This window comes from Lepisma saccharinum, chromosome 16 (assembly GCF_977018435.1).
Source record: "Lepisma saccharinum chromosome 16, izLepSacc3.1, whole genome shotgun sequence".
NCBI lineage: Eukaryota > Metazoa > Arthropoda > Insecta > Zygentoma > Lepismatidae > Lepisma > Lepisma saccharinum.
In genome coordinates, this window is record NC_139244.1 from 12,691,657 (window position 1) to 12,709,804 (window position 18,148).

An 18,148-nucleotide genomic window follows, 5' to 3' on the forward strand; every position below is an offset into this window, starting at 1 on the left:
TACAAAATAAAATTGGTATCTTGTTCTGAACAACTGCGTCAAATCTCCTCTGATTTCATGCCGCGTGCCGCCTCTGTTCGTTGTCTTCTCTGTGACACCGCCGCGCCGCACTCCCCTTTCTCGCAATTCCAGACCGACCGCCGCCATATCCACCTATCCTGTTGCGTATTTGTGTTTTTGTGTGACATTGTTGTAGCTTGGTTACGTACAAATCAACTGTATTTTATGTTATAGGTATAACACAGAATTACCTATAAATGCATTACGTACAAGTAAAGGTTAATTAACACGTTTTAAAATTATATTTTCCCAAGACCTAGGTACAGTAATTGACGTTTAAACCGAATTACGCAGAACTGAGTTACGTATGAACGAATGTGGATCGTGACAGCTACGTTCAGATTGGGTTCGATTGTTGGGCAGAGTAAAACACCCAAACAAACAGGCTGATCTAGAATAGGATATCATATTGTATCAACTTGATAATTCATAGTTAATTCAAATCACGAAATTTCGTACTTGTAACTTAGGGTGACCAGATATTTGTTGACCAAAAAGAGTATAGTCTATAGGTTGAAGGTGCGCATGCACAAAATATAAGAACTAAAATAAGTGTGGTTATTTGTTACTGCTTCTATTATAACTGCTATAAGATAGGCCCACACTCTACAGATTCAAATTACTTATGGGTCTAATGTAATTAGCTAATTACAAATACTTACTCACCAATGGGACCCATAATTCATACTTCTGGGATGATTTTGCTTTCTTGAGTATTTTTAAGTCGTCGTTTATTGCCAATCTAAACTCTTCACAGGTCATGTCCACATTGAATATCACTTTCATTACTTGTTCGAGTGTTGCCACCTGGAGTGTACTTTTTTCCTCTCGCCAATAAGTTTTAATAACACTGAAGAGTATTTCACAATCAACATTTGTACCAGGCAGAGTAAACAAGAATTTTATAAGAGGCCCACTCACTTTTAAATTTGACCCAGCCTGTACTCTTGAAATTGTTCATAGGAAATTCTTGAGTCAAGGAGTAAATACCTGTTTGTTGACATCTTGACGTTTTCCGTTCTGTGGATTTTAACGCATATTTACGCGTAAAATAATTAATGAAATTAATAGCAAGGAAAAGAGTATATTTGGGGATTTTTGCAAATTGAAAAGAGTATAGAGTATATGAACCTCCATAAGAGTATAATACTCTTAAAAAGAGTATGTCTGGTCACCCTATGTAACTAATAGTTTCGAAAATATCGCAACACCAAATATACCATGTGATATCGGTTTGGTGTTTGATTTCCTTTTTTACTTAAACCTATCCAATCATTAATTTTACCTTTACACCAAGCACCATTAAAGTGTTTATCGAACCTATTGGTAAACAGCTAATAAACACAAGAAACCAACCAACACAATAAACAGCGTCTAAAATAGAGGAGTAGCGTAACCAAAATCTCTCTCTTTTGTGTCCGGTTTAATTGATTGATTTGGTGTTTTAAGTCCACTTTATGCTCAGTAAGGCTAATCGGGACTGGACCTACAGTTTAAAGTGGGATCCGAACCACTGTGTGCCTCCACCGGGTATCGAACCCGGAACCCCTTGATTACAAGGCGACGACGTTTCTGTCCGGTTTAAGTACTAGGGTATAATAAGCGGAGGTTGAAATATTCAGCTAATGAAGATTTTTCTTCTAATCTGGTAATTCGCTTTCTACTTTTCTAGTGATTAACATTTTATGTTGCAGTTGCAGATGCATAAAAATACATGTTTGGTTGAAAATATATTTTAACGCCAAAAAGAAAACTTGTGAACTATCGGTCATTCTTAACGCGTCCTCAGGGCCTCCCCGATGGTGCATTGGTAGCGTCGTCGCCTTGTAATCAAGGGGTTCGGGGTTCGATACCCGGTGGAGGCACATAGTGGTTCGGATTCCACTTTAAACTGTAGGTCCAGTCCCGATTAGCCTTACTGTGCATAAAGTGGACTTAAAACACCAAATCAACCAACGATTTGTGAAAGTTTTGATGAATTTACTTACTTTTATAGCTCGTAATGCAAGATAGTACAGTTATTCAAAATTTTCTTGTGAAGTAATACATTTCAAGCCCGATGAGACGCGGCAAGAAATTTAATAAAATTCCAGATTGTTTCTTGCAGACAACAGGAGCCTACTAGGCGTATGTCCACAATTTAGATGCGAAGAAAATCGTAAACATCAAGAAGTTTTTACTTGCGTTTTGCTATTTATGGTCAAAATTATATGTATACTGGTTAATTGCGGCGATGAGGATGAACTATTAATTATGTGATAAAAGAAACACAATCTAAAGGCATCCACACCCTGACCAAGATGAATATCATGACTCATTGAATTTGCTGTCAGAATTAGTAGGTCACTCCACTAGACACTAAACAACAAAAGGGGAAGTGAGTTACATTTTCCTTCAAAATTCTATTACTTTAAACAAGAAGAGTAAAGTTATATATACCTGTTTCTTCAATCTATTAATATTTCCAATATCAATTTTCAGAATTTTATGGAGTTGATTGTATCAATATATATTTCAATGCATAATAATTAGGATTATTAAAGTATAATGAAAGCGTTCGTTATAATTGAATTGAATTGTTGTTTTAAGTCGACTTTATGCACAGAAAGACTAATAGGGACTGGAACTACATTTTAAAGTGGAATCCGAACAACTGTGTGTTTCCACAGGGTATCGAACCCTGGACCAGCGATTACAAGGTGACCACGCTGCCACTGCACCATCAGGGAGGCCCACACAGACCTATTATAAGTCTTGAAGTAAAAAGCATATGTTGCAACAAAAGGAAAAAAGTTAATGACGAACTATGCATGCAAAAACAATAGTAATTTCTCATACACACATTCTTCGTTTGGCAACTTCGCTCATTGCCATACCATTTCTTCCCTCTAATCTCTTTAGCGCTGTCACTTACATTGTACTTAATTCCTAGCCATACAAGCGATTTCAGGATTATTGTGTTTCTGCACAGCAACAACAAGAGAAGAGGGCCTTGGGGAATACTGCACACACTCAAAAAGCCAAAACATATCAACTGAGCAGACATTCCCACGAATCACAACTGTTGCAACTTTCAGGTGAATGTGGAGGAGGGGATATAAATTATATACGTATACATACGTATATAAACACAACTGTTTATTATTATTATTTTACTTATTTGCTTACTTAAACGTCCTCGTTGTTCCCAACGGAGAGAAAACCACAACCGTAAATCTTGGTGCGTTGCCACAATTAATTATATACAGAGCATTCCCCGACATTCGCTACGAGACTCGGCGGCAAGCGGCCCGGTAGCAGCGCTTGTCTTTCCCTGTGAACGGGGTCCGCGACAGTCGCTCGAGTCGGCTATTAAAATTACAGTTTTCATATTGTGTACTAACCTTGACTACAGAAGGTGTTGAAAATGATGTCAGTCTGCTACAACACATTCCTGGCATCTCCGAAAGAAATTGGCATTTACACGTGCAAGTTCGTTTACTACTGTAATTCTCCCGATTTCTCGTACAATACTCTCTTTTAACTCACGGATGGTGTGCGGATTGTCTTTGTATACTTTATTTTTAGATTTCCCCATTTTTCTTTCCACTTTTATTCAGAACTGACCCTGTTACTCTAAACTTTTTTACGAGGTTTAATATAGTGGTTCTATGTGGAACGGGAACACCAGGAAATTTCGTTGCAAAACGTCGTCGCACTTATCCACAATTCCTCTTTCCGAAGTAACACTCGACAACGTAAATTCTTTGTTGCAATGTAAACTTTTGTTGTGCCATATTAAGCCACAATCTTCAACACACGGACACAACACAACACAACACAACTTCCGGGGGAGGATTATACTGGCGTCAGTCTGCAACGTCAACAGAAAGGGAAAGAGAGCGAAGGCAGGGAGAGCGAAAAATACAGACTGTAGCGTGCGACTGTCGCGGACCCGTTCACTGGGAAAGACAAGCCCTGACGCCGGGCCGCTAGCTGCCGAGTCTCGTAACGAATGTCGGGGAATGAATGCTCTGTAGAAGTGCTGAGAGAGTGTGGAATGAAATTTAAGGGGCGCGGTGTTGAAAATAAAGAAAACACGAAACAAGCATGCATGTTTTAGCCACTAATTGAAATTCCAATAATATGCCAATGAAAGTGGATAAAACTAGCGAAAGGTGTACCGGGTTCGATACCCGATGGAGGCACACAGTGGTTTGGATCCCACTTTAAACTATAGGTCGAGACTTACTGTGCATAAAGCGGACTTTAAAACTCCCACTGCTTCACTCTTGCTCGGTTTTAGTACAAGACATGTTTAGAAATTTGATTGATTAAGTTGGTGTTTAAGTACACTTTGTGCACAGGAAGGCTAATCGGAACTGGACCTACAGTTTAAAGTGGGATCCGAACCACTATATGCCTCCACCGGGAATCTAACCCGGAACCACTTGATTACAAGGTGACGATGCTACCACTGCGCCATCGGAGAGGCCAAAAATTTGAAGGGAGGCCAATGACACATGAAAAATTGGAATATTTTTTTCCAAGGAAAGGCAAGCAACGTATTTTCCCACGGGATGGGAGGGAATATGTTTCAGAAAATTGATAAGACACATTTGACTTTTTAGCCAATAAAAAAAATGAAAATTAAGAATTATATTTACAACCTTTCTACCTGCATATTTAAAATTGATCACGATCGGACAATTTTTTAAATTTTTTTTGATTTCTTGTTTGGAAAAAGCAAAAAAACGGCAGTTTTTTTATTCTCAAGACGACTAAAAATCGAAAATGATTGGTTACTATAGCTTAACACAGAATTGAAACAGTCAAATTTTGATGTAACTCATTTTTATTTAGGTCTACTGATCAATTTTTAATTGGAGTCCAAAACTCGAGTATACATAGCTTTTGATCCGATAGTAGGCAGACAACAAAAACGGTGGATCAACAATGCAAAGGATAACACAAAGCACCTGACACTGGGCTATAGGCATTTATCGACAAACACAGACTACTTGAAACATAAGAAGAAACAATTCTTAACAACAATGCTGACGAAAGAAAGACAATGGCGGCTTGCCTTTATAAACTGCCGACAGTACAGGAAAGAAATCGGGGTCAGTGTTTGCCTGATGTAAACAATAACAGCGGTCTCACTTTAGAACGTAACATTCGGCGCTGAATATGACATGATACAGCATGGCACTCTAAGAGTTGTTGTTGTTGAGTTGGTGTTTTAAGTCCACTTTATGCACAGTAACGCTAATCGGGACTGGACTTGACTTATTTCCTGTTACTCCGCTACGGAGCATAGGGCCTCAACGAAGCATCGCCAACGGACTCTGTTTCCAGCCATCTTCCTTATCTCGTTCCAGGTCTTTCCTGCTTCCCATATTTCTTGCTCTATTGTCCTTCTCCAACTCATTCTTGGCCTTCCTCTCCTACGTTGTCCTTGTGGATTCCAGCTCAATGCTTGTCTCTCTATTGCCGATGGATCTTTCCTCAATGTGTGGCCAATCCACTTCCACTTTCTTCTTTTGATCTGTATTGCCACCGGTTCCTCTTGCGTACGTTTCCATAGATCTTCATTTGAGATAATATCTGGCCAATATATTCCCAGAAGTTTCCTTAGGCATCTGTTTATGAATGTCTGTAGGTCTTTAGTAATTTTCTTTGTTACTTTCCAAGTTTCACATCCATAAAGGAGAACTGACTTCACATTAGTTCTAAAAATTCGCAGCTTAGTTCTTATTGAAATTTCTCTGGCTTTCCAAACTTTATATAGCTGAATAAATGCCACATTTGCTTTCTTAATTCTTGATCTAACATCATCTTCTGTTCCCCCTGTATTTGTCACCAAACTCCCCAGATATGTAAACTCCTTAACCTCTTCAATATTTTCCTCATTCAAGTGGAAATTTTCCATCTTTTTTACATTTGTTCTTAATGATCGGGACTGGACCTACAGTTTAAAGTGGGATCCGAAGCACTATGTGCCTCCACCGGGTATGGCACTCTAGGAGTTGGTGTTATTGGTTGAAAAATTAGTGAGGAAGAAAATTAAAGGGTGCGCAAACACTTCTTCGCACCTACCCCTTGGCACTGACAAAGAAAGGGTAGTTCAGAATTGCCAAGCGTCTGGTCTGAACGTCGGACCACTCTTTCCCACTTAAACAGGACAGGGAGGGGGGAGGCGGGCGGCGTTTTCCTTTGGTTCGTTTTTTTTTCAAGGGTAGCAAAATTCTCATTGCAGTTTATTCCATCAATACTTGCGTCAGTAACATCTCTACAAGCAAAGGACAATTTGATCAAATCTCATACTCTATTAATTAAAGTAGTTAATATTATTATTATTAATATTAATATACATATTCAAACTTGCAAGCAAAAACGTAATTTCAATCAAGTTCAACGTAAGATTCTTTTTAAGTACACTTTATGCCTAGAAAGGGTAATCGGGATTGAACCTACAGTTTAAAGTGGGATCGGAACCACAATGTGCCTCAACCGGGTAACGAAGTCTGGACCTCTTGATTACACTACGTCCTGGAGAGAGAGATTCTAAAATGGCAAACTTAGGTTTCTCAATGGGTTAACACTTGTATTGTAACTGTGAATAGTACAGAGTATACAAAATATGAGAATCGCCTTGTAAACTGGCGATATGCAGTGGAGGTGCACTATACACTGGTTCGAATATTATATTATATAATATGTAATATATTATATATTACATCTTATATATTATATGAATAACTTACTTTCTGTCCTCCAAAATCTGGGGGAGAGGTTAGTTCAGTGTAATATTACGCCAGGGTTTCCGAGTTTGAATCCCAGCCTGGTCATGAGTGTCCCTTCCTAAATTTCTTCTAATCACCACACATCCGCACCGTCGCGGTTAAATAAAATGGCAGAAAAGCGCCTCCTAATAAAATTATTGAACACTGTGAAAAAGTAATTCACGGACTGTAACTTCTTTCTTAAAATCTGTCAGCCATAATTCTGTTTAATTACGTTGATTTTAAGAATAATTTTAAAAATATATTTTTTTTAAATTTATAAAGTGCTTATTTTTATTACAAAGCGAAATGAAATAGAATGTTTATGGATGAATGAGGAAAGAATCTGATTCCAATATTTCAACTGATTTCACAGTCGAATAATCATTACTGACTGAGGGAGCGTAGGGCGGCAGTTGTCCCTCACTTTTAGCCACTTTTGCTCCGCCACTATGCTAAAGCTTATCTATAAAGGAAAAGTAAAGTTCCTTTGCCCAATCCAGTTTTGGAACCCAATCGCCGCCACTGTCGACAGCACCATGGACGTCCGCAGGATTTTTTCCAGGGAGGGGCAAGGAAGGTATTTTTTTTCCAGGGGGGGGCAAACGAAGACAATTTTTTCCCAAAAATAGTGTTGTTCCCTAAAAAACATTGCTTAAATTTGAATTTATGGTGTTCATGCAATAATTAACACATATTATTGTGGCTAAAATGAAATTATATGTGTGAAATACATATTTCTTGGTCGACTTTCATTTTCCAGGGGGGGGGGCACTGCCTCCCCTTGTCCCCCCTTCCGCACGCCCATGGACAGCACGCCTTGCAACACACACCACCATCCTGAGCCCAAAGGAAATTTTCCTACCTGGCTACCTTTAGTTGTCTTTGTTAGGCTGTGAAGTGGAAATGGAGACTTGCTACTCCTTGGCGCAGGCCTGTCTCTCATCCCTCCCTCATGTATATGCCAGTGGGCGATGCACTGACCATGCGTAGGGGACGATTCGTTGCTGCCACTCGAGAAGAGGGAAAACATGTGCCATATACTAAGTTAAATACAATTGAGTCGCCGTAGTTTTCTGGTTTTCGATATCATAGTCTGCTCCAATTGTTCTCACGGTGCCACTGGCGTAAGCAGGATTTTTGTTCTGGAGGGGCTGAAATTCTAAAGGTGTATAGTATATAGCTTTGTTCTAGAATTGTGGGATACCGAATAAAATATATAGGCTATCGTACATTTTCAGCTTTTCACTATTAAAACTACTCGAAGACAGAAATGGTTATCGGGTGTCATTTTAACTTTAAGGGAGGTTTGCGTTTACATCTTTCCTTTCTGTGAGTTCTTACAAATTTTCATTTAAAATTTCTGGAGGGCAGTAGCCCCATCAGCGCCCCCTGCGTACGCCAGTGCAAGGTGCTATGCCCCACAGGAAATCGAAACCTTTATTGCTCGCACAAAATCATGCGTGTCGTGTCGTTTCAGTGTGAAATCCCCATGTAACGTGCTTCTTGAAAACAAAAATTTTGAACTGAAGCGACACAAGCTGCATTTGTAGCTTGGACTGGACTATGTTCTCTATACGGTGCATCGTGTCACCTGTTTCTGTTGTTCCCGCATACGCAATGAATCTTTTGCATTAGATTGAAGGGTCTCGTGTCGCTTGTCGCTTGGATGTGAAATCACCATGTCGCTCGGGCCGTGCATCAAATTGACTTGGTCTGTTCACTTGTGCGCGGTGTATGTGTTGCTTTAGTGAGCTTTTACATGTCGCTCGAACTGGGCTCTTCTCTCATTGAGAGATTTCACATTGAAGAGACATGTGGTGCTTGAGAATCTCACCAGTCGAACTCAGTCTTCTGGGGCTACCGGTAAGGTGTGAAACGTTGATATTGATTGACTATACCCCGCGACAGGTTAAGTTTGCAGCAGGTTTTATGTATTAAACCGCGCGAGAACGGCGCTCAGCATCTCCCGTGCCAGTCTTGCCTCGACCGCCGAGCTGTTCATATAACAGACATTGAGAAAATCGGCAGTATTGCAGCGGAACTATATTCTGCGTGCACGTTTGGGTCTACATGGGCGAAAAGTTGCTGCAAACTTAACTTGTCGCAGGGCTTAGTTCCGAAGCGACATGTGTTGTGTGTCGCTTTGGTCTGAAAGCTGCTTGGCATCTCCGTGTTGCTTGTCGCCTGTAACTTTCAGACCGAAACGTCAAGCAACATTTGGATTTCACTCCAAACAGCAAGTGCAAATGAATATGTCGATTGGAAACGCGTCAATCCGCAGCAACGTTCCATAACGTAGCGGCAGGCATAATGGGGCTCAGAAACTTGCTTTGGATTGGTGAAATCCTCAAGCAACACGTGTCGCCTGTAAGTTCGGTGTGAATTCTACCTTACTTTAGAGACATGTATTACGAAAAATATTGAAATGTTAGTGAAGAACCTATTCTTATTAATGTTTAACTACGTATTTTGCCATTTTTGAACATATGCATCTGCATTCTAGTGACGAAAGAAACATTTTAAGGGTGGAAGGTATTTCGGGAAGGAGATTGAAGTCGTACTCTTAAATACGCCACTGTCACCACAGAGGAGGAGCAAATTTTTAACGAGTGGAGTAGACGGAGAAAACGAATAGTTAGACCACAATTAAGAACGTAAATATGTATGTTGTTTTTGTACTATATTGTCCTGTATCTGGCTTTTGTGCTTTAGTTAGATTAAGCGCAGTCATTTCCAATATTCTAACATAGGAACTCTGGTTGAATATTTTGTTAATTATTACAAGAAGAAATCCTACTAGTTTGCTTTCTTGATGAGGAAATACACAAGTATTTCCTACAATATTCTTTGCTCGCTCACACGCACCCTCCGGCAGATTGCTACAATTCTTCGTTGATATATATCTTTTCCGAGAAATACGAGACATAATTGCCCAAGCTCAAACCGATATATTAAATACGGCTACTATCACACAACGAACCCTCTCGGAACGCAATCGTGAAGCGCCGTTAACATTTCCCACGTAGGCAATGATGTAGCAACGCTGCATTCTCCAGCGTTGCAACTTATGCAGCACTGCGAACAATGCAACGTTCAGAGCCGTCAGCGAAAAATGCTGAGTCATGTAAGTTGAGGGGTAGATCCGACAACGCTGTTCTCTGCAACCGCAGGCCCCACCCCCTACGATCTTCCTCGCTCCGCCTTGACGTCACCGCTGATGTAGTTCCGCAATTTTTCACACACTGCAGATGTCTCTGGCGTCGCACAAACTACACACACGTTGTGTGTAGGTGATGAGCAGAGAGCCCCGTTGAGAGGAACCGACAAACACCTGATACACACGTACAGGCACAATGCCCCGAAAAGAGGAACCAGAAAAATGCACTGTTTTGTAGCATAACTCCGAGTACAATTGTCGGACATTGTTCTATCTTTTATCAAAATATAGATCTTGGTCCCCTTCGTCGATTAATTCCACGACATTAAATTTTCCTTTGCCGGTTCGGCCATAATATTAAATAATGTGCTTTCTCGTTCCGAGGAACCACCAAAATTACCTCGCAATGAAAAAGTCCCTCTTAATGCTGGTAATTTTTCTGATCTTGTTCCTCCTAATGACGGGTATACCAACGCGCACGCGCACGCGCACACGCGCACACACACACACACACACACACACACACACACACACACACACACACACACACACACACACACACACACACACACACACACACACACACACACACACACACACACACACACACACACACACACACACACACACACACACACACACACACACACACACACACACACACACACACACACACACACACACACACACACACACACACACAGAGCAAATGATACTAAACCTTCAATTTAAAGTTATATCTCAACTACCATGCATCCTCTCAAGAAATCCAACCTTGAACTTTTTTTTACTAGGCGGTTTTATTTTTTTACTTCACATTTCTGCCAATTTTGGCTAATCATGAAGATGAGAATGTTGATATGATAAAATTGGTTAAGAGACACAACGAACATCCATATCCCGGCTGAGATTAGAACCCAGGTTCTCTGGCTTCATAGAGTGATAATATTATCATTGAAACAATATACTTGGATACTAGAGACCCCAATACATACACATACAAGCATGAGCGTATAATTGTTACTTCTGTTTGTAAACTACAACATATTTTTGTCAAAAATTGTTTTCTATCAGAATAATTTCTTTGGTAGCTAGAATCCACGAATTAAAATAAAAGGAACATTTCTGAGCATCACAGTTGGAATAAAGCATGTTAATGAAGACCCTTACCTACCGTCTCTCACAGTGCTCGATCTTTTCATACATATACAGGAGTCCGGGTTCGAATCCTGGCCTGGGCATGGATATTTGTGAATGTCCATTCATCAATTTCATCATTCATCTCCATGTAAATGTTCTGCACAAAATTCTACAAGACACCAATGAAGGTAGAGAACCTTAGGGTTTTAAAAGCAATTTTAGATTTTAACACCAAAATAGCATTATATATTTAAAAAAAAAAAAAAAAAGGTAAAGTGTTCCCCTGTGCATAGCACCATGCCATGAAGGCGTATAGGGGGTGTGGGGGTAACGCCCCACACTTTCTTGATCCGGTCGTGAGTGGAGGTGATGTGATCAGCATCACGCCCCTGACCGCCTTTACCCCCCAGGGTTTCCCCCAGGTACCCATGTTATTCGACGCTGGGTAGGCGCCGGGGCTGCTTCCACAGTTAGAAAAGTTCCTGGATTTGAGGAAGAAAATGGGCCAAAAATTGTTTGGGTGAACTGTCCAACAGACATACCACAGTAGTTTTTTTTTTTTTTTAACGTTCTCCTTCTAATGGCTCGTTACTAATTTTTAATTTCAGCAAAATATTACATATAACTTTGAACTCCTGCTTTTCTGACAAGATAAAATATAGACATTTTAAGAATTTGGAATTTCCCTCCTCCCCTTCCCCAACACAACTGTTACAATTTTTGGCCCATTTTCTTCCTCATTGCATAAATTAACTTATATTTCTTTAAATATAAAATAATAAATGAAAGCTGCTTTAAAATAGTCTTCTGTAACCATGTAAAGTAATGTAAAACACGTCAGAAATTGAGAATAGTAAAACAGGTAATTTACATATCAAAATCAAAACAGCAGTCTGACAGACCCCTCCATACTAGTTGTGTGATTATTGACATCCATAGTACTTGTGGGTTAATAGTAAATATATTTTTTTAAAAAAAAAACTAAACTTAGTTTTTATCAAGTCTGACTACCATGCTCAAGGTCCCGGGTTCGATCCCCGGCCGGTTCAAATCCGGGAACTTTTCTAACTGTGGAAGCAGCCCCGGCGCCTACCCAGCGTCGAATAACATGGGTACCTGGGGGAAACCCTGGGGGGTAAAGGCGGTCAGGGGCGTGATGCTGATCACATCACCTCCACTCACGACCGGATCAAGAAAGTGTGGGGCGTTACCCCCACACCCCCTATACGCCTTCATGGCGTGGTGCTATGCACAGGGGAACACTTTACCTTTTTATTTTTTTTTTTAAATATATAATGCTATTTTGGTGTTAAAATCTAAAATTGCTTTTAAAACCCTAAGGTTCTCTACCTTCATTGGTGTCTTGTAGAATTTTGTGCAGAACATTTACATGGAGATGAATGATGAAATTGATGAATGGACATTCACAAATATCCATGCCCAGGCCAGGATTCGAACCTGGACTCCTGTATATGTATGAAAAGATAACAGTTTCTTTGCATAACTTCTATCAGTTCCTGCCAAGATAAGAACTCAGACAATACTTAACAATTTGAATTACACTAATTAGTGTCCAGTGCTCGGAAGGCCAGTGCCTGCCAAGCCAATTTTTAAATTTAACATTTCACGTTTGTCGAAAACAATGTATTCAACATTCTGTATTTATTGAATATAAAACCAGAAAAGAAATGTAAATCTACTTACTCACTATTTTGGTGCGTTTTGGCCTGGTTTCTCCACACGTTCTCATCCCTTGCAATACTACTGCTAGTGTCCTGCATGCACCTGGAACAATAACATTTTGTGTTTCTTGAAAAAAATACTCAATACTTTACGAACAAAATGAAACCTAAATTATTTAGGGACACTTCAATACACTTCAGCCCTGACACAACAGTACTTAAAAGTTACTTGGTATGAAAAAGAAGAAGAAAGAAAACATTGCACATAAATTATCATATTCAATTTTTTTAGCAGTTACAACAGGTCAATGCCCTAAAATGTCTCTATAACAAGGTTACTTTGCACAGTCATGGACACTTGTGGGTTGTAACGATTCCATTGAAAGTTAATGGAATTGTTATAACCCAGAAGTGTCCGTGACTGTATATACAATACACCATAAATAGGTTAGGATGAATAAAATTTTATTTCAATGATACTCAAAAATATGTCATTTTCCTGGCCATTGACAGAGAGCCCCACGAACCATTGATGGATAGCCCCAAAAACCATTCACGATAGCCCCACGGACCATTCATTTCCGGCTAGGTTAGGTTAGGTAAGCGTAGTTAAAAAAAAAAAAATTCTCGTAAAAAAAAAGGCACGTTTGGAAACACTGGCGAGACGCTTGCGCAATCTGCAGGTACATAATGGAAACAACAGCATAATGTCCCTTTACAGAAAATGCAAGTTCTTTACATAAAAAGTGATTATATCTTGTTCTACAGCATTCTATGGTGAACTTTTCAGTTTCCGCGAAAGAAAATACCTCGAAGAACTTCGACAATGCTACAGAAACTGATTTCAGTACGTAGTTTCTCCTGTATATTTGAAGAAATCCTTTCGGGCGATATCGCATATTACAAATTGCAGTGAAAAACACAAAAAAATCTGACTTTACAGACCAGCTTTTCAAAAAACTGACAAAGATCAAAAACATTTTTTTTACTGTCAATATTAACCATTTTCCATTTGCATGGTTACAATAAAGTGCATGACATGGAATCAGTTTGAGTTAATTTTGAAAATATGGTTTTCACAGTAAATCTGGATAATTCTTGTGATCATGAAGGCTACTGTCATTGCAAATGGTTGCACAGATATTACAAAGCCAAAATATTTCATTATCACCAGAAATATAAGGTTAAAGCAAAGACAAAAACTATTATACTCACAGGAAAAAGGTTGACTAATTTCATTTCCAGTGGAAAGCTATCTGTCACCTGTAAAAGAATCAAGAATTAGTTAGTACAGATTAAATATAATGAGGTACAGTTACTCTTATATTACCAAACAGTGACAATTAGAAAAAACTTGGTTGTAACTATTATCTTGTAATCAAAGAGTCTAGACTTAGAATCCCGATGGAGGTGATGCAGTGTGATTCACATCAAACAATTATTTTTGAAGCTCAATATTTGTCCGTTCCTCATTTCAATAGTGGCATTAAATCTATCAAGATAAAAATTAGGCCTCTGTACACAACTTTAATGTTAAGACAAAATATACACAAAACAGACATGTCACTAAATTTATGTTGTGTAAAGCATAAAAATGGACCTATTAAAATAATAAGAGGCGTAATTTTCGAGAGTGGACATTTGGTCACCAGCTCCTTCTATAACATTTGAATTTATTTCTCGCATAAAATTTGATTGGTTTCAAAAAAAAAAATATGAAGTTTCTGGTGCATGGAAATAATGGAGTTTGGGGGTTAAAATTAATTCTGAAATAGTTAAGTTTTTCTCACAACGAACTTGTAAAGTAATTTGGTAACGGTACCAAATGTTTAACGATGTTCCCAAATTGCCTTAAAATACTGGACACATTTGTGGCTGATTTCCACGTGAGGCTCAAAGGGGGTTCGTGCTTGAGACCAGATGTCACATGAGCATGCATTGGAAGCATTTAGTGATGTCATTTTAATTCTAAAAGCCATAAACCTAACTCACCTAGCCTAACAAAGAAAGCATTTAGAGATGGTTTGTGAATGTTAGAGCCCTAAACTTAACATGCCTAACTTAGCAACGAAAGCATCATAGCTCTGTCCCCAACGCATGTGAAGTAAATGGTAGTGGTAGCCCGTATCCAAGCTAACATTAAGTGAATATCTGTTCACAAACAATCACATAGGAGTTTACGGAAGCAAAAAAAATTGGGTAAATGTCTGTTATATCGGAAACACATTAAAATCAGATATTTTGTGTTTTGGATGGTTCGTACTTACCAATTGTGTATTGCGTACCATAGTTGAAGGTGCCATTATGCTTTTTACACAAAAATAACTACGATTTTCACAATACGAGTAATTCTTTTGGTTCCTTTCTTCCGTTGCAGAACATACAATATGGCGCACACAGCTGTGGATCATTGCGCGTCGGGCTTGTGTTTTGTCGATTTGGAGTGGGTATGCAGTGTTTCCACCTTCTTAACTTTCGTGTTCATTATGTCATCACAAACCATTGACGGATAGCCCCAAAAATCATTCACGATAGCCCCACGAACCATTGACGGATAGCCCCACAAACCGTTGACGGCTAGCCCCAAGAACCATTGATGGATAGCCCCATGGACCATTTCCAGCAAGATTAGGTTAGGTTGGGTTAGGTAAGCATAGTTAAAAAAAATTCTCGTAAAAAAAAAGGCACGTTTGGAAACACTGGCGAGACTGCATGACTTCCGACACTCGGCCATCAGCAGGTACATAATGGAAACAATGGCATAATGTTGTTGCTTTGCACAAAATGCAAGTTTATTATATCAAAAGTGCTTATTTCTTGTTGTGCAGCATTCTACGGTGAGAAAATACCTCCAAGAACGGTAAGAGTCTAGTTTACGTCCTTTTCCTAAGAAATACATGTCATATATCGTTGGAAAGGTTATTTTATAAGGAATTCAACAAAGTAAATCCCAAGGCGAGGAAAAATTTCCTGGAGGAGAAAATCGAGAAAAACCGATGTTGTCCGGATATGCGTGATTGAACGTACTGAGGACATTTTTCGATGATGAAGTACATATTTAGGGGTGAAATGAGTGCTAATGGAACCTAACCTAACCTCATAGGCATACCTCGTTCCCGTGAATGGTTAGTGACAAAGTGTAAAAAGAATAACTCACTTACTCTACGGATGCCGGAGCACCGGCTGTCTGCTAGCACGGTTTTGTAAACGGGCAAGAAGGAGTGTGCAAAGAAAGACGTAAACGGGTAACAAGGAGTGGACAAGAAGGACGCAAACTAGTACCGAAGTTATTAATCAGGAAAAGTAACTTTCAAGGTGCGGAAATGTGTAATTTTCGGAAAGAAAAAAAAAACAAGAAATAAGAGTTAAGGATGGGCGCTCTTGAAATCGTGGCACTGCACAAATCTAGTGAAAGCAAAAAAATGCCTACGTTGTTAGGTAGTTAGGTTTAATTCTCTTAGCCTAAATAATAATTTGTCATTGTATTTATGCTAACAAAACCTAACCTAACGTTATAGGCATTCCTCGTCGAAATAATGAAAAAAACTGTGCGTAAACAATATGGACGCGAACGAATGGAGAAATGCATAGCTTTTAGTAGCATGAAAAACATTTTTCATTGTATTTATGCTATTGGAACCTAACTCAAAGGCCTAACCTAACCTTGTAGGCATTCCTCGTCTCAAATAATGAAAGAAACTATGCGTAAACAATATGGACGCGAACGAATGGAGAAATGAGCCGAGAAATGCATTGCTTTTAGTAGCAGGAAAAACATTTTTTCGCACAAAAATATAATACTAATCGGAAAAATAACACCGGAAAATGGAAGCAAATTGTACGTACTTTCAGGGAATATAAATTTTGTTCGTCTACATAGAGGAACATGTTCTGCAGTGAGACCCAATTCTTACCATCATTAATCTCGAACGAAATCACTTTATATATCATGAACACCGTTGAAATTTAAAAAGTCTCAGATTTTAACTGCATGATCTAAGCCATGCGTACAAATCCAGCTGATTTTTTTCTTTTCTTTTTAAGAGCAATCTAATCTAACTACCTGACTTAACAAAAAAGCCATAAAAGAACCTCGCCCGCTAAATAATTGCAATATTATTCTTTATTATCATTTCTGTCATTTTCCCAGACAATGCTAAGAGTATTGTGAAAATATATACGGTATTGTTTCGTATCTCACATAGATGTGCGTTTTTACTGAATTGTTTTAAACCAGTTTTAATTATTACTTATGAATTGTATAATTATTTACTTACCTTAGTGGTCACAAAATTCTTCTCTTTCTCGTTTAATCGGCTTGATAAACCACACGAAAGATTATTGTTTGAAGTACTTGTTATCATGTCGCCATCACAAAACAAAAGAAACCGTGTGCGTACTTTTGTATTCATCTTTCATTAATGAGCAATTCTACATGACTAATACATTCTTGTTTCAGTAATGACCAATTTTACATGACAAATAAATCTTTAGCATATTTTTGAGTTAGTGTTTTAAGTCCACTTTATGCACAGTAAGGCTAATCGGGACTGAACCTACAGTTTAAGGTGGGATCCGAGCCACTTGTGCCTCCACAGGGTATCGAACCCGGGACCCCTTGATTACAAGGCGACGACGCTACCACTGCGCCATCGGGGAGGCCCTCTCTTTAACATATTAATTTCATCATGGGTTAACCTATATTCTTTTAACGAGAATCTGAATAGTATATATAAAAATAGTACTCCAATCATCTGTGCCGTCGTGCATTAATCAAAACGCCAAAGCCAATAAGAGGGCTTAAGTGGGCCGCGGCCCCCAACTTTCAATGAAAAAAAAAAAATGGGGAGTTTTTTCACATATTCGATAATGTAATGCACCCAGGAACATGAAATGACTTTCATTCGGTTTAAAAAGGACCATTCTTTGAAAATAAGGCTAAAGTTTACCTCTCCTTCCCAAAATAGCGGGGAAAGAGGGGCAAACTCCCCATTTGTATGATTTTTTCATTGGAAGTTGTGGGCCGCGGCCCACCCAACCCCTCTTATTGGCCTTGGCGTTTTGATTCCTGCACGGTTGCATGCCCTGATGTTTTAGCTGCAAAACAAAAGTTACCCGAAGTAGATTGGTCAAATAAACTAGGAGTTATAACATTTTTTCGGTTTCGCCGAAGCCTTTTGGCGCGAATTTTAAATTCGTACACTTATTTGACAAAAAATGTTATAACTCGTAGACTATTTGACCAATCTACTTCGGGTAACTTTGGCTTTGTAGCTAGAACAACAGGGCATTCAACCGTGGAGAAATCAAAACGTCAAAGCCAGTAAGAGGGGTTGAGTGGG

At 39.0% G+C, this 18,148-nt stretch overlaps 1 long non-coding RNA gene across 1 annotated transcript in view; it reads right to left on the reverse strand.

The window, feature by feature from the left end:
- Positions 1-17,176, reverse strand: part of LOC145999919 (uncharacterized) — an 80,554-nt gene extending 63,378 nt beyond the window's left edge. Inside the window, exons 1-3 of the long non-coding RNA XR_014443446.1 lie at positions 17,084-17,176; positions 14,022-14,069; positions 12,829-12,909 (exon numbers count right to left, since the gene is read on the reverse strand). This is a non-coding gene — a long non-coding RNA (uncharacterized LOC145999919). The remainder of the gene's footprint in view (positions 1-12,828; positions 12,910-14,021; positions 14,070-17,083) is intronic.
- Between the last annotated feature and the right edge of the window lie 972 nt (positions 17,177-18,148).